General features: G+C 39.0%; 1 protein-coding gene across 15 annotated transcripts in view; it reads left to right on the top strand.

Moving 5' to 3' along the window:
- BBX (BBX high mobility group box domain containing) overlaps positions 1 to 18400 on the top strand; it is a 297925-nt gene that overhangs the window by 82146 nt on the left and 197379 nt on the right. The window lies entirely within an intron of this gene.

The raw sequence follows: 18400 nt of genomic DNA on the forward strand, positions 1-18400 counted from the left end.
AAGTGGAAAAGCCTGGAGGGGTCACTAAAATTCAGACACGTAATCCCACCCACTACAAGTGATTGCCTGACCAGTATTCAGACTAGAAGGCTCTGGATGTATCTTTTTCAAAGGAGATTATACACAAATGTGTATAAATGCCTCTATTCAGTGGTCAGAAGAATAGGATTAAGAATAAAAATATAACCAACACTGAAGGAAATGTGGAGGACTGTATATTGGTTACCAAAAATCCAGGCTATTATGTTATAAAATATTTTAGAAAAATATTTAAGGTAGGAAAATAGAATATTTTATCATGTACATCGGATAAGCTACTAGTGACAGAATCCCTTCAAACTACAAAGGAGATCCTGCTTGATTTTAAGAATTATTTTGTCATGGAAGAAACTTGAAAACTCTTGAATGTTAGCTAATTTTAAATTTATTTTACAAAGTTTTGGAATTAAATTGCTTGAATTTATCAACATATAAACGTGCCAGTACTATTGTTCTTCTCCACAAAGATGGTAATGCTTAAATTACTGAAGGCAGTTATTCATGAATAGAAAAGACCAGCTATTATAATGCAACCTAAATTCTTCTCTTTAAGAGACTGTGCCATTTAAACTTGATTTCTTCTCAAATATTTGCAAAGAGAGCTAATCTTCATGATCATATGGGATGATGTTAATAAGTTAAACCTAATACAGGCTTCTGAGAAGGAATTCCCTCTGCACTATACCACACACAGACAGGTGGCCACCCTGACTGTATTTACCTTGGTCATTCTCAAGTGTAGCTTCACGTTAGAAACCCCTGGAGAGCTTTCAATAGCTCCCATTGCCCAGGCCCAACCCCGGGGACTCTGCTTTAATTGGTTGGGGGTGGGGCCTGGGCATTGATAGATTTGAAACTGGTCCCAGGTGTTTTCTAATGTGTAGCCAGAGTTGACAACCGTTGTATTACCTGACTGTCCCCAATGCTAGAGCAGCCCATTCTGTTTTGGGTACTGTTTGTATGACACTAGGTCTGCTTTGCTGTGTGTTCTGTTAGGTCTGAACTTTGTCTGTAGCAGCTCATCAGATATTTAATATCTCTCCCCCAAGGCTTAGCTTTTCCAAGAGAAATAGTCTTAGTTTTTTCAGTCTCTGGGGCTTTTTTTCCTAGGCCCTTTCCCATTCTGGCTACTCCCTGTCATGGAATTGCGTTTGTTTTGTATCACTCCTGAATAGGGTGTCCTGGGGACAGAGCCCACCATTCTAGAAGTGTGGTGCCCAGCTCAGGATGCAGAGAACATAGAAAAGCTGTAGCTCTCTTGTTCTGGACATTACACTTCTGTTGTTGGTGGCTAAGCTTATGTTAGTGTTTTTGGCAGTCACAAAGCACTGTTGACTCATGTTGAGCTTGAAGTCAGCTCAAGCTTCTTTTTCATGTGAACTCTACTTAAGTCATGCCTCTTCTCCTCCATGTATAATACATTTTTTTTTTCCACTGTAGTACCAGGGTTTACATTTATACTTTGGAAACATAAGAAGAAAACCCAATGAATCAGTTCTTCCATACAAGGAAAGGGATATATTTGAACTTGATGCCAGAAGTATATTATATGCATATAGCAGCAATTTTAAAGAGTGATTTAGACCATTCATTTGAATCCACAGTTAAATTTAATCTTAATTCAGTCCATCTTTCCATCATTTCTTCTGATTCACTACTCAGTGTTTGCTGTTCAAAGTTAGGATCCCGTTTGACTGTGCAGCCTGTCTTAATGTTTGTATTCAACACTTGGTCAAATGCGTTTCCCAAATCAAAATACATGGGGGCATTCTCCTGAACTGTTTGTGTATATCTTTATTTTAAAAGGAAATGTGTTGAATTTGTCATGGCTTTCTTGTTTAATGACAGAAATGGAAGAAAATATTTTGCAGATGAGCAGGTGACTTGTCCCAGATCCCCGTTTGCCACATTCAAGGCTAGAACCCAGATCCGGCTCTCGTGTTCACTCCAGTGCTCTGTGGATCACACCACAAGTGCTGATGCCACTTGTCATTTAGGATAAGAATTCAAAGAAAATGGAAAGGAAATAAAGCCTCCATGGACACTTCACTGTCTCTTTTGGGATATTTAATATTTAATCCCATAACCTATAGCCCAGTCAACTCTTGCATTGTTATTCATTTAGTGTTCTGCCCAAAGCAATAAAAGAGGAATAAAATGACTAGCCAGCATTCTAAATGAACTGCAGAGAATAGGATTCTCAGGAGTTTGGGCACCCTAACTCCCCTTGGAAAGTTTTTTCAACACCCATATTTATACACAGTGGATCGTGGTGGAATAGTGTCACTTTGTTCATACTGAATCACAGTGTGGGGAATATTAAATGAAAGGCGTATGTAGCTTGACTTTTAATTTTGCAGATGAAGAAACTGAGACCCAGACACCAAACACTGTAGCCAGAGTGCTTAGCAGCGTACTTAGTACATAGTGTGTACTTAGTAAATACCCGGATGTGGCTCAGCTTTCTTCAGTGTTGTTTTCTTCTCCACATAGGAATTGGATTTTTCCCTTTCGTCTCCCCAGCTTTGCCCTCGGCATTTATTTCCTTAAAACTGTTGAAATGGAACAGATTTTTCAAGAATACCTATTACTTTAGAAAAGCTCCAGTGATAGAGTAAAAGCTCGGATAACCAGGTTTATTTTTCCTGGTTTTTGACTTTTAGGAAAATAAGCTCCTTTCCTCCCCTTGAAAAATTGATTTTAAAAATTTGAGTTTTTTTAAAAAAGAGGAGCTCTCAAGGAATGAATAGCCTAGGACCAGTCTGTATACATTTAGCCCGAATGTGCACATCTTTATTAGGATCCAGTAAAAACTGATGCTCACAGCAAGGCTGACCCTACTGTATGATAAGACCTGCAGTCACCGGTGATTTAATTATGTTCACTATATTGTACTTCCTAAAGCAAGAAAGTATTCCTTAATACATTTTAGGAAGGTTTGCAATAGCAGTAGTTGAAACAAAAAGGCCTTATAAATAAATTTAGTCAATCAGACCAAGCTACTCCTCTAGCCTTTTGATTATTATAGATTTGATTGTATGTCCTCCTATGCAGTTTGGAAACACCCAGCTTTATTCACCTGAGGCTGGCAAAAGATGAGAAGTAAAAACCTTGATGGAGAAGGAAATGGCAACCCACTCCAATATTCTTGCCTGGAGAATCCCACGGACAGAGGAGCCTGTAGGCTGCAGTCCATAGGGTCGCAAGAGTCGGACACGACTTAGCAACTAAACCACCACCACTGAAACCCTTGGGAAGCTGCACTTTTAGAGTACCCCTGGCTTCTTTTGCAAACCCACTCAGTAGTCCCAAGTTCCTATTTTATAGGTATATTTTACATCAATTAATACTGGTTGTATTTTTACATGGCTATTCTTATCTCATAGTCTGAAATCCATTCTTATGACCCATACTTTATTTTTATGCTTCATAATGCTGCTTGTAACTAGGTGTTTTAAGAGGAAATGAGGATGTAAATGTGTAAAGAACTATGAACCAGTATATATGAACTATACAGAAGCACAGTTGAAAGCTGTAATATGACAAATAGATGAAGGTATGATTACTAGTGGAATTAGTTAATTCTTGAGTAGTGCTCAATGCAAAGTGTCCATGTGTAGTTTTATATTAACACGGGATATTGGAGGGGAAAAAAAACAACATGAAATTGGGAAATACAGATTCAATACTTCATATTGTAGAATTTTAAAATGTAAAGATCTAAACCCTAACCTTTCTAAATTACTATTCAGAAAATGTTTATAGACATATTTTCTAAAGCTTCATACAAATTTCTTTTTACATGGCATATCCCAATGGTTATGGTTTACATGGTTTTGCTATGTTTTTTCCTTTGTTGTTGATTTTATCATTATTAAGAGACCAAAGTCAAGCTTAGCAAATTTTAGAAAGAAATTTAAACTTTAGGTTCAAATTGTAGGTATTTATTTACAAAGCATATGTGGCTTTTTACACAGCAAACTTAACTGCTAAGTGTGTGTGTGTGTGAAGTCCTTAAAGCCCATAAAAAGGCAAAGAAGAATTGCAAGAAAATAGTGCATTGGTTGCTGAATTATTCATAATGATTAAGTCTGTCTTAGTCTATTCAGGTTGTTGTAACAAAATACCACAGACCAGGTGGCTTATAAATGAAAAGCATTTATTTCTCATAGTCCTGGAGTTTGGAAGTCCAAAATCAGGGTGCCAGCATGGCCAGATGAAGGCCCTGTTCTGGATTGCAGACTTCTTGTATCCTCACATGACAGCATGGCCAATTGTGCATGCATGCATGCTCAGTTGCTTCAGTCGTATCTGACTCTTTGCAACCCTATGGACTGTAGCCTGCCAGGCTCCTCTGTCCATGGGATTCTCCAGGCAAGAATACTGGAGTGTGTTGCCATGCCCTCCTCCAGGGGACCTTCCTGACCCAGGGATTGAACCTGCATCTATGTCTCCTGCACTGCGGGTAGATTCTTACCCACTGAGCCACCTAGGAAGCCCCAAATGGCCAATTAAAGGGCACTAATTCCATTCATGAGGACTCAACCCTCATGACTTGTTACCTTCCAAAGGCCCCACCTCCTAATACTATTACTCTGGGTACTAGGATTTCAGCACATCTATTTGGGGTGGGGGAAAACACAAACATTTAGATCACAGCATTCAACTGCTGCATCCCCAAAATTCATCAACTTCTTAGGTGCAGAATGCATTCATACCATCCCAGTAGTCCCAGCATCTTCACCAGTCCCAGCATTGACTAAACAGTCTAAATTCCAAAGTCTCATCTAAATATGATCTCCATCAAGTATGAGTAAGATTCAAGGAGTGAGTCATCTGGGGCAAATTCACCTTTAGTTGTGAGCCTGTGAAATCAAACAAATTATGTGCTTCACCAGCAATGGTGGGATGGGCATAGAGTTAAACACTCCCATTCTAAGAAGGAGCAATAGGAAAGAAAACCGTAAGCAAGAAAGAAAACCATCAGAACCCAACAGGGCAAACAGCCTCAAATCTTAAGTCTCAAGAATAATCTTCTTAAACTTGATGCTCTGCTTGCCAGGCCCACTTACTATGGGCCCTCTTACTGGACACACAAAAGAATGTCCCTGCCTCCATGGCTTTGCTGAGCGCATCCCCGCAGCATCTCTCTCAGGCAGGAATAGTACACCTGTGGCTCTACTGATTTAGAGTTGAGGGAACTTGCAGCCCTTCCCCCACCGCTTTGCTGAGTGTTGCTCCAGTGGAGGTCTCTGTGTTGGCCTTGTCTTTGCTGTGCCCTTTGCTTGGGTCTTGTGCCTGTAGCACCAAATGGCTCCGTTCTTGGAAATCTTGATGAAGATAGCTGCTTCCCAACAGCTCCGCTGGGGAGGGGTCTGGCTCCCATGGCTTTGGCTGGGAGTCTTCTGGCTTGCTGAAACCTAGGTAATGCCTTTCCCACTTTTGAAACTGATGATCTGTGAATCACCTTGTCTGTTTAAAAAAAAATTAATTTCTTTTTGGCGGGCTGGGTCTTTGTTCCTGCACACAAGCTTTCTCTAGTTTCAGAGAGTTGGGGGCTCCTGTCTAGTTGTGGTGCATGGGCTTCTCAGTGTGGTGAGGGAGCAGAGGCTCTAGCTGCACGGGCTTCAGTAGTTGCGGCCCAGGGTAATTAGTTGTAGTTCAGGGGTCCTAGAGCCTGGAAGGCTGCAGTCCTTGGGGTCGCTGAGGGTCGGACATGACTGAGCGACTTCGCTTTCACTTTTCACTTTCATGCATTGGAGAAGGAAATGGCAACCCACTCCAGTGTTCTTGCCTGGAGAATCCCAGGGACGGGGGAGCCTGGTGGGCTGCCGTCTATGGGGTCACACAGAGTCAGACACGACTGAAGCGACTTAGCAGCAGCAGCAGCAGCAGCAGCACTCAGACTCAGTAGTTGTGGCATACGGGCTTAATTGCTCTCCATTATGTAGAATCTTCCTGGACCAGGGATTGAACCTGTGTCTCCTGCATTGGCAGTTGGAGACACTGCCGATGTCTGCACCCACTGCTCCACTAGGGAAGTCCTTATCTTGTCTTGACTATCACACGTTTGAAGCAGAATGGTGCTATGGTTCCCTCCTATGAATTTCAAGAAGTCTGACAACCAGTCTTTATTTGTTCCTATCTCTTTCCCCTTGGATTCAAATAGCAGTTGCTGAGTGGCTGATTAAATCTCTGGTTCATATACATACTCATCTTCTCATCAGAAAGTTTCTTGGCCCCACCCTTAGTGGTCTCTCAAACATGCTTAGTCATGTTTTATAAAATGAATAAGCTTCGAGTTTTCCAAATTTTAAATTTCTGCTTCTTTTTTGATTACAAATTCTGTCTTTGTCATTCTTTCTTCTTCATGTTTTACTGTAATATTCCAGGGAGCCAATGGTACCTTCAGTATTTTGCTTAGAAAGAAATTTCAGCCAAATAGCCAGCTTTGTTGGATATGTCTGTCTTCCACAGGATAGAACCATGAGTTCTATCTCCATAAAATACTCAGACATGAGCACAATTTAGCCACGTTCTTTCCTACTTTTTAACAAGGATTGCCTTGCCTTCAGTTTCCAATAACAGGTTCCTCATTTCCGTTCTCATCAGAATGGCCTTTACTGTCCATCTTTCCACCAGCATTCTGTTCAAGACCACTTCGGAGTTCTCTAGGAAGATTGAGGCTTTCTCTGCGGCTCTTCTCTTCTCCTTCTGAGCCCTCACCTGAATAGCTTTTAGTGGTCTGTTCACTGTCATGTAGGCTTTTTCTAGCCTGCACTTCAAAACTCTTCCAGCCTCTACCTATTACTCTCCGTTCCAAAGCCACTTCACATTTTTAGGTATTTGTTATAGCAGTACCACACTGTCAGTACCAATTTTCCATCTTAGTCAAGGTACTATGACAGAATATCACAGACTGAGTGGCCTATAAACAACAAACATTTATTTCTCACAGTTCCGCAGACCAGAAACCTGAGATCACAGTCATAGTTTGACTATGAATGACAAAGCTTCTTACTAAGAGCATTATTATTACTGTATTTCATATTTAGAAAGTTCCAAAGAAAATGAATGTAAAAGTGTTTCTGTGTCTAGGTCTAAATTAAATAATCCATCAAAGCAAATATATATGACTTGTGTATTGAACTATGTTATTTATACCTTAGATATTATCTTTGCATGAATCTTAGAATTATTTGATTTTTTAATATTAGAACACTTTAATTAGATTTATTTCAAGTTGTATAGGTATCTCTTTAATTATTCAATAAGGGACCTATCCTTATCTGAAGATTCAGGAAAACCCGTCTTTTAAGAAGTAATGGATAAGACCCGACAGGCTGAGGTGAGAAAGAGCAGGATGTCTAGGAGAAACTAGAAGAACATTATAACTGGATTTTAGAAAAGAGCAAAAAAGGTAGAATCATTCGGATAGAAATTAGAATATGTGAGATTTTTGTGTGCTTTGAGATTATATCCCAAGCCCAGTGGGTAAAATTGAAAGGTTTTAAGCTAGAGAGTGAGCTGTTCATTCATACTTACTTTTTGTCCAGATCAGTGTGGTTGCTGCAGAAGGGGTGCTTTTGAGAGGGGCACAAACAGAGATTCAAAAGTCAGTCAAGGGATCAGTGGCTTAGTAGTAGTTTAGATCAGGTGGAGCAGTGAAGATGAGAAGTGGACTGATTTTGCGTTGTGTTTGGGAACTTGAATTAACAGTGTTTTATGATTGACTAGATGTGTGAGAGTGAGACAGAGGAAACCACACATTAACAGTAGCATCCGGTGCATTCATTGCATGATACAGTGACAACTACTGAGACAGGGACAGCCCCAAGGGAAGCAGATCTCTTGGCTGGACTTCAGAAGAGACGAATTGGCTTGAAATACACATTTGGCAGTCATTGGCATAAGGTAATTGCCTCCAGAATGAATGATGTTGGCCGAGGAGGAGTGTAGTGTGAGAGTAGAAGTTGGCTTGGTAACCCTAGTCCAAGGCCTTGCAAGGAGACTCATCACCCAAGGACTGAGAACACGAGGAAGTTCATACTGCTCACCTGCTTTGTGTTTGTTATTGCTATACAGTTTTTTAGGTAAACTTTTTATTTCAAGATAATTGTCAATTCATGTGCAGTTACTGGAAATTATATGAGGAGATCCCATGTACCTTTTATTCATGTTCCCCTAGTGATAACATTTTGCAAAACTGATAAAATATCACAGCCAGAGTATCAAGATATATACAGCCAACATTTAGAACATTTCCATCTCCTCAAGGATCTCTATGTTGCTTTTTGTATTGTCACATCTACTTTCCTGTTGCTCTCTCCCCCTTTATAATTGATTGCAATTGCTAATCTGCTCCCCATTTGTGTAACTTTGTTACTTTAGCATGTTCATAGAAATAAGGTCATATAGTAAGTAGTTTTTTTCATGCAGCATAATTCTCTGGAGATAAATGCAAGTTGTGAGTGCATCAGTATAGTTAACAATATGGGTTTGAACTGCACAGGTCCACTGAAACATGGATTTTTTTTCCAGTAAACATTTTTTGCAGTACTACATAATAATCTATGGTTGGTTGAAACCACGAAGGGTTGACTGTAAAGTTACGCACAATTTTTAATTGTTCTGGGGGGAAGAGGGGTGAGCACCCCCTAACACCTGCATTGTTTAAGGGTAAACTGTATATACACTTTGGTAAACATGTCTTTTCATGAATTTCATCCGTTTTCTAATTGGATTTTTTGCCTTTTTCCTGCTGTGTTCTGGGAGTTCTTTATATATTCCAGTTAATAGTTGTCAAATATGTGGTTGGCGTGTATTTCGTCCCAGTCTGTACCTTATATTTTCATCTTCTTTATAGGGTTTTTGGCAAAGCAAAAGTTTTGAAGTTTGTTGGAGTTCAGTTTATCAGTTTTTCCTTTTATGGACTGTGTTTTTGTTGCCAAGTCCAAGAACTGTTTACCTAGCCCCTATATTCTGAAGCCGTTCTAATTTTCTTCTCTAAGAGCTTTATGGTTTTGTGTTTTACATTTAAGTTCATGATTCATTGTGAGTTAATTTTTGTATAAAGTATGTTTCTTAGGTTGAGGTCCTTTCTTTGCTATGGATGTCCAGTTGCTCCAGCAACATTGGTTTAGAAAGGCTAACCTTCATCTGTTGAATTGCTTTTTTTGAGCCTTGGTCAAAAAAAGATAGGTGTATTTAAGTGGATCTGTTTCTGGTTCTCCATTCTGTTTCACTGATCTATTGTGTCTGCTTCTCCAGCAATATCATACGTTCTTGATAATTACTGTAGCTACACATAAAGTCTTAAAATCAGGTAGACTGATTTTTCACACTTCATTCTTCTTTTTCGAAATTATTTTAACTAATCTAAAACAATTTATTCTGGGTCTGAAAGAACTAGAATAGACTTTATACAGAAAGTTCTAGACTTTCTGTATAAAGTCTAGACTAATTTTGTCTCTACTGCATTTTCAAAAGTCTTGCTGAGAATTTATTTTTAAGGGATTGTGTTAAATCTGCATATCAGTTTGGGCAGAATTTACATTTTGTATTATGTTTAATATTCCGTTTCTTGAACACAGTGTATCTCTTCATTTATTTAGATCTTTTTTTTTTTTTATCAGCATTTTGTACTTTTCAGCATACCTGCATTGGATATGGTTTTATTAGGTTTATAATTAATTACTTCATTTTAAAAACGATTTGGTGGCTCAGGTGGTAAGAAATCTGCCTGCGATACAGGAGACCTGGGTTCGATCCCTGGTCAGGAAGACCTGGGTCAGGAAGATCCCCTGGAGAAGGGCTCAGCAACCCACTCCAGTATTCTTACCTGGAGAATTCTGTGGGCAGAGCCTGTTGGGCAGAGCCATGGGGTCTCAAAGAGTCATGCGTGACTGAGTGACTAACACTTTCACTTGTCTCATTTTAAAAACTGTTGTAAATGGCATAATATTTTTAATTATGTTGTCTGTATATTTATTTCTAGTATCTAAAAATGTTAATTTTGATGTCCATATGTTCATTGTTCATAAATAAAAATATAATTGATTTTTGTATGTTGAACTTGTATCTTTTGACCTTATAAATTCATGTATTCATTTTAGGAATTGTTTTTGTAGATTCCTTGGGATTTTCCATATAGACAATTATATCGTCTGCAGATAGGGATAGTTTTATTTCTTTTTTCAGAACTATATTATTTTTAAGAGCTTCCTGGGTAGCTCATCTGGTAAAGAATCGACCTGCAATGCAGGAGGCCTGAGTCCTATCCCTGGGTTGAAAAGCTCCCTTGGAGGAGGGCAGAGCGACACATTCCAGTATTCTTGCTGGGAGAATCCCTATGGACAGAGGAGCCTGGTGGGCTATAGCCCATGGGGTCACAAAGAGTCAGGCATGACTGAGTGACTAAACACAGTATATACCTTTTATTTCCTTTCCTTGATTTACTGTGCTGGCAGAACTTAGAGCTCTATATAATAAGAGTAATGGTGAAAGTGGATATTTTTGCCTTGTTGCTGATCTTAGGGAAAAAGGGATTTAATACATTGGTGTTGTAATGTTAGCTGTAGGTTCATTTTAGATTCTCTTCATCAAACGAAGAAATTCTCCTTGATTCTTTTTACTGAAGGTTTATTTTTTTTAATCATGAATGGATGTTGAATTTTGTTGAATATTTTTTCTGAATCAATGGATATGATGATATGATTTTTCTTTTTTTACCTGTTAATATAGTGGATTGTATTAATTGATTTTTGAATATTGAACTATCCTTGCATTCCTTAAATAACTCTCTGGTTATGTTATAGAATTCTTTTTATATATTGTTGAATTCTGTTTGCTAGTATTTTGTTGAGGATTCTTGCATCTGTGCTAATGAGGGATATTGATGTGTAGTTTTAGTTTTTGGTACTATCTTTGTCTGATGCACCCCACTCCAGTACTCTTGCCTGGAAAATCCCATGGATAGAGGAGCCTGGAAGGCTGCAGTCCATGGGGTTGCGAAGAGTCAGACACGACTGAAGCGACTTCACTTTCACTTTTCACTTTCATGCATTGGAGAAGGAAATGGCAACCCACTCCAGTGTTCTTGCCTGGAGAATCCCGGGGACGGGGGAGCCTGATTGGCTGCCGTCTATAGGGTCGCACAGAGTCGGACATGACTGAAGCGACTTAGCAGCAGCAGCAGCAGTATCAAGGTAATACCAAAATCATTTTTCTATTTTTAATTTCACTGATTTCTTCTCTTTATTGTTTCCTTAATTTCTGCTTATTTGGATTTATTTGGATCTTTCTCAAGATTCTTGAGGTAGGAGCTTAAATTACTGATTTGAAAGATTTCCTTTTCCAAAAATAAAAGCATTTAGTTCTACTGATTCCCCTCTCAGCACTGCTTTTGCTAGTTCCCACAAATCTTGATAGATTATACTTTCATCTTCATTCAGTTCAGTGTGTTTTTCAAGAAATTTTCCTTGAGACTTTTGATTCATGGATTATTTATATTGTTAGTTTTCAAGTGTTAAGGAGTATTCCTGTTAATCTTTCTGCTAATGATTTCTAATTTGATTCTGTTGTGATCAGAGAACATACCCTTAAGATTTTAATCTCTTTTTAAAAAAATTTTATTTATTTATGTATGTATATATGTATTTTTGCCTGTGTTGGATCTTCGTTGCTACGTGGGCTTTCTCTAGTTTCAGAGAGTGGGGACTACTCTCTGGTTGCAGTGTGCGGACTTCTCATGGCAGTGGCTTCTCTTATTGTGGAATACGGGCTCTAGGTCTGCGGACTTGAGTAGTTGTGGCACATGAGCTCAAGAGCTGGGGTTCCTGGGCTCTAGAGCACAGGCTCAGTAGTTGTGGTGAACTGGCTTAGTTGCTCCACGGCATGTGGGATTTTCCTGGACCAGGGATCAAACCTGTGTCTTCTGCATTGGCAGGTGGATTCTTTACCACTGAGCCACCAGGGAAGCCGAAGATTTTACTTTAAGTTTGTTGATGAGCTGTTTTATAGTCTAGCATATCATCTTTCTTGGTATGTATTCCCTGGGCACTTGAAAAAGAATGTCATTTACTGTTGTTGGGTTGGGTGTTCTATAAATGTTGGTTAGATCCTGTTGTTTGATGTTGTTGAGATCTTGTATATTCTTATTTTTTCTCCAGTCATTCTGAGAGAGGTTTGTCGATGTCTCACACTCTGAATTTATCTGTGTCTTATATCAGTTCTATAGGTTTTGATTTTTACATATTCTATAGATCCATGGACTTCCCTGGTGGCTCAGACAGTAAAGTGTCTGTCTACAATGCAGGAGACCCAGGTTCTATCCCTGGGTTGGGAAGATCCCCTGGAGAAGGAAATGGCAATCCACTCCAGGACTATTGCCTGGAAAATCCCATGGACAGAGGAGCCTGGTAGGCTACAGTCCTTGGGGTCGCAAAGAGTCAGACATGACTGAGCGACTTCACTTTTACTTTCACTTTTCATAGATCCATTATTAGTATATACACATTTAGGATTGCTCTATTATCTTGGTGGTATGGCCCTTTTATCATGAGGCCCTTAATGTCCCTGTCTGTGTCTGGTGATTTTGCTCTGAAGTCTTCTTTTCTGATTAATATAGCACTCTTTCTTCATTTTGATTAATGTTTGCAGGATATACCATTTCCATTCTTTTACTTTCAACCTACCTATGCTATTGTGTTTGAAGTGAGTTTTTTGTAGTATATAGTTAGATCGTGTTTTTTAACTGACTGCTAATCTGGTTTTTAGTTAGTGCATTTACTTCTACTTTTCTTTATGTCCCTTTACTTCCTGCATTTAGAATACAGTTTTTTTAAATACTTGACGTACATTTAGAACTGTATTAGATACTGTTAGGATTTGTTAAAACCATCAAAATTAATTTAGAAAAGTCAAGAAGGAAAGCATATTGTATTTACCCATATTTTTGCTTAGCATGTTCTTTTTTCTTCCTTATATTTTGAGGTTCCTTCTTTTATTTTTTTCCTTTATGCTCATTAGCATTCTCTAGCTGCTCTTTTTGGTAAGGTCTGTTGGTGAAAGTTCTCTCATTTTTTCTTCCTCTGATCATGTCTTTATTTTCATTTCCTTCTTGAAGGATATTTTCACAGGGTATAGGATCCTAGGTTGACAGTTCTTTTATTTTTTAGCTCTTGAAAAATTGCCTCTGCCTTCTCATCTCCATGGTTTCTAATTTGACTACCATGTGTCTTGGTATATGTTGCTTGCCAGATTTGACAAGTTTTTAGCCATTATTTGTTTGAGTACCTTCCCAAACTTGCCCTTTTTTTCTCCTTCCTCCCTGGATTATAGTCACATGGATTTTAAACATTTATCCTGAGGCTCTGTTGAGAATTTTCAGACTTTTTTCTTTCTTTTGTTCCACTTGCATAATATCTATTACTTTCTTTTCTAATTCACTGATTTCTTTCCTCTGTCCCATCCACTCTGCCTTTGACCCCATTCATTAAGTTTTATTTTGGTTATTGTTTCTCTCAGTTCCAAAGTTTCCAGTTGGTTCTTTTTGATATTTTTCTATTTATTTTCTGAGACATTTTATGTTTTCTTCTGTTTCAAGTATGTTTGCAGCTGTTCATTGAAACTTTTTTTAAAAATAATAATTGCTTTAAAATGTTTGTTGCATAATTTTAACATCTCATCTTTAATTTGTCATGTGTTTATTTTTATTCAAGTTGAGGCAGTCTTAGTTTTGGTATGTGAAATGACTTTCAGTTGAAACCTGGATATTTTGGGCATTAAGTTGTGAATCTTTGGATCTTACATAAATTTCCTGGTTTAGCTAACTTCCTCTGACACTGTTCTATCAGAGGTGAGGGATGATACCTTCTTATTACTGCCAGAAAGGAAGAGAAATCTAGTGTTCCCCACTCGGCTGCCATTGACATCCAAGGTAGAGAAGGAATCTTAATACTTCCCAGGCTGAGCTGGGGGGTCCCATCCCTCACTCAGCTCTGAAGGTGCCACTGCCACTAGAAGGGTTAGGAGAGTTTCATTACTGCTTTACACATGGCCTCCTCCGGACCAAGGAGCAGGGTTGGGGTGGGCTCTTTGCTACTGGGTGGTAGTCAAAGTCCTGATGTGTCTTCACTGGGCCTCTTCTGAAACCAGCCAAGTGGGGAGAAAGAGATAAACCCTGTTACCACTAGGGGGATAATGGAAGTTATCTGTCTGCACATGATCGTCATTGACTCTGTATTTGTAGGAGGAGAGGGAGGACTTGAACTTGTTACTGTCTGACTGAGTGAAAATCCCAGCACCCTCCTTGCACTCCTCTGACACCGCTCCATTGCGGTGGTCAGGGGCCATAGTTTTTTCTGTCATGTTTATCTCATGCAGTGCAGTTACTTTGTAAAAATTTGCTCTCTGTAGGCTTTCCTGGTCCTTTAGACCTGGCTTTTGTTGGGACTTTTTTGTCTGCACCTCATTGGCATTTCTTTGTTGCTGGCTTCATCAGTTTCAAGTCTAGGATGTATAGGGTGAAAAGAAGATCCAGGGAACTCAACACTGTGCTGTTACTTGGGTCTTGAAGTCCCAAACTAGCTTGCCTTTATTTCTTCCTTTCAGAGTTTTCTTATATAATATCCAGTGTTTTTAGTTGGGCTTCCCCAGTAGCTCAGCAGTAAAGAATCTGTCTGCAATGAAGGAGACATGGGTTCCATCCCTGGGTAGGGAAGATCCCCTGGAGGGGAGGGAATGGCAACCCTCTTCAGTGTTCTTGCTGGGAAAATACCATAGATAGAGGAGCCTGACGAGCTACAGTCCATGGAGTAGCAAAGACAGGACTGAAGCAACTGAGCACACAGTGAGAGCAGTAGGGATAAGTATGTTTGTACCACCTTTCTGGAAATAAAATTCCCTCACCTTTTTTTTAATGGTGACAGAGAAGATGAAAACACTGCATAGATAGTATTACAGAGAGCATAGCTTGAAATTTCCAGATGGAATTATTAACATTGGAATGGGACTTTCAGAGACAGATTGTTAGCTGAGGTAATTTAGATAATCCTTCAGCTTCCTATGTATCCTCAGAAGACCTGAGTTGCTGGCTGGTGACTGACAGTGACACAGTGTTTGAATTTTCTTTTCATATGCTATTTTGGTCTTGATTTTGTATGTATAGTAGAACAAGAAGCATTTTGGGTAAGATTATACCTTTGTAAGTCATTTTCAGCTCTTATGCTGTTTAGTTGATTCCCCTGGATTTTAGTATAATGGGCCAAATGTCCTTTCAGTCAGTAAATTGATACTACCATCTCTTCACTTCAGTTCAGTCACTCAGTCATGTCCGACTCTTTGCGACCCCGTGAATTGCAGCACGCCAGGCCTCCCTGTCCATCACCATCTCCCGGAGTTCACCCAAACTCATGTGCATCGAGTCAGTGATGCCATCCAGCCATCTCATCCTCTGTCGTCCCCTTTTCCTCCTGCCCCCAATCCCTCCCAGCATCAGAGTCTTTTCCAATGAGTCAGCTCTTCACATGAGGTGGCCAAAGTACTGGAGTTTTAGCTTCAGCATCATTCCCTCCAAAGAAATCCCAGGGCTGATCTCCTTTAGAATGGACTGGTTGGATCTCCTTGCAGTCCAAGGGATATCAAGAGTCTTCTCCAACACTGCAGTTCAAAAGCGTCAATTCTTTGGCGCTCAGCTTTCTTCACAGTCCAACTCTCACATCCATACATGACCACTGGAAAAACCATAGCCTTGACTAGACGGACTTTGTTGGCAAAGTAATGTCTCTGCTTTTCAATATGCTATCTAGGTTGATCAAAACTTTTCTTCCAAGGAGTAAGTGTCTTTTAATTTCATGGCTGCAGTCACCATCTGCAGTGATTTTGGATCCCCCCAAAATAAAGTCTGACACTGTTTTCACTGTTTCCCCATCTATTTCCCATCAAGTGATGGGACCAGGTGCCATGATCTTCGTTTTCTGAATGTTGAACTTTAAGCCAACTTTTTCACTATCCTCTTTCACTTTCATCAAGAGGCTTTTTAGTTCCTCTTCACTTTCTGCCATAAAGGTGGTGTCATCTGCATATCTGAAGTTATTGATATTTCTTCCAGCAGTCTTGATTCTAGTTTGTGCTTCTTCCACCATCTCTTACAGATGTTCTAATAAATATTCCAACAATTTATTTTTTTGCTTTTTAAAATTTTGGTCTTAAACTTTTTTTTTTTTAAGTTTTTAGATTAACTGACAATAAAATTGGCTTTTGATGTATATAGTTCTGTTTATTTTAAAACACAAATAGATTTTATATAGTGCTCAGTGTTCACATTTATAAAGTTATATTCCCTGCCCTGCCTCGCCATTCCAACTTTTCTTATGTTGCATGTAGTCTTACCTTTCTCCCAACCCCAACTCCTGGCAACACTGTTTTTATCTACATTACAATAGTTTTGTCTTTTGGAGCATGCAGTATAAATTGAATCATATAGTATATAATCTTTTGAGATTGGCTTTTTTCACTTGCTGTAATGCCTGAGGTTCACCCAAGTTGTTGCATCAGGAGCCTGTTATCATTTTCTGCTGTTATTCCTTCAGTTATCAGGTTGTTTTCAGTGTATGGCAATTACGAATAAAGCTACTGTAAATGTTGATGTAGAGATTTTTGTGTGAACATAAGCATTGATTTCTCCTGGGTTAATACCTAGGAATAAGACTGCACATATTTATATGAGGAATATCCAAACTTTTCCAGAGTATTGAACCACTTTTTTTTTTTTGCATAATCTTCAGGAGTAGCAGCCTTTACTTGCTGGAGCATTTAAAAATCACTGTCAAATAATTTTGACCCCTGCATTGTTTCATAATTGTGGGCTGTTGATTATCATTTCCTATGCAAGCTGAGATTTTTCTTATTTCTTCATATGCTGACTAATTTGGAGTTTTGTCCTGGACATTCTGATTATTATGAGACTCTGAGGCTTTTACAAAGTCTGTGGGAAATAGTGATATTTTAGTTTTAGTAGGACATTGATTCAGATAAGTTCAGGATTCAGGTTCCAACCAGACATCTGTAAATTTTTTGTTTTAATTTTATTTACTTTTCATTGGAGGATAATTGCTTTACAGTGTGTTAGTTTCTGCTGTACAACAACATGGAACAGCTGTAAGTGGCAAGTATGAATTGCTTCCTAGGTCAGTTCTGTTTAAAGCCTTTTCAGTGTTATTTAGATTTGTCCTCTTATTTGCCACCCAGTGGCCAATCTGAGAATGAGCAGTGCTCTATCAAACAATTGTCACTGTCCATGTGTACTGCTGAGGATCAGTTCCCTGCATGTGTAGCTTGGGATGAGACCAGGAGTTCATAAAGAGTTCCTCTTTACCATTTTGACTTTGATTTTGATTCTGTGATTGGAAAGCTGGGGCTTTAGTTACTATGCTCTACTGTGCACGCCCCATGATTGTACCTGTGTCTGGGAATAAGCCATGAAAGGATAAAGAGATGGGTTTGCCCTACCTTCTTGGAACCTGTGTTTCTCTAATTAGAGATGAAGGTTCCCCTTACTCAGATTTTTGGTTCCTGTGGATTCCTGTTTTTGCTGCCTGCTTTTGCTACCACAGAAATCCCTGAAGTCCAAGCACATGAGAGAAAGAAGAAAATGGTACTTCAAAATTTGTTGTTCTTCATTTTCCTGCTACCTTAATAGCTGTGACATATATTATTTCCAGGTTTTGTAGCTACATTTGGTGGAACAGAAAAGGTGGAGTATATTTACTCCCTCTTATCCAGACTGGAGCCCACTGGGCTGGCTTTAATGTTGAAATAATTAATGAAAAGGCAGAAGGATTCCGGTTTTGTGAAGTCCGAAGGTTGTACAATTTGGAGGCCATCTAAGCAAAGGAAGACAAGTTATGAATATGACACATAGGCACATTGTTCTTGGGTAGGGCTGTGAAAGTGGAGAATGCAGGAGCTTAGGCTTCATTGGCTTTAGTAAAAACCTACCTGTAGGGAAAAGACAAAACATGAATAAATATTGATTATGGGTCAGACATTATACAGGGTGTTTCTTATTCATGTTTTTATCTAATATTCATAAAAATAAAAAACACAACCTATTTTATGCCCATCAGACACATGAAAAAAACAGATTTAGAGTGGTTAAATCATACAGATATAAGAGGCTTAATAACTCTATTCCAAAGCACATGGTCTTTCTCCTACCCATAATACTTTGTGAAATAAGTAAGAGATTAAGAGAACTAGTATAGGCTCATGGTTAAGAGCATAGGATCAGAAGCCAGACTGCTGCCAGGATTCAGCTGTGGCTCTGACATTGTCCTTACCTCTATATGTCTGTAAAATG

This window comes from Bos indicus, chromosome 1 (assembly GCF_029378745.1).
Source record: "Bos indicus isolate NIAB-ARS_2022 breed Sahiwal x Tharparkar chromosome 1, NIAB-ARS_B.indTharparkar_mat_pri_1.0, whole genome shotgun sequence".
NCBI lineage: Eukaryota > Metazoa > Chordata > Mammalia > Artiodactyla > Bovidae > Bos > Bos indicus.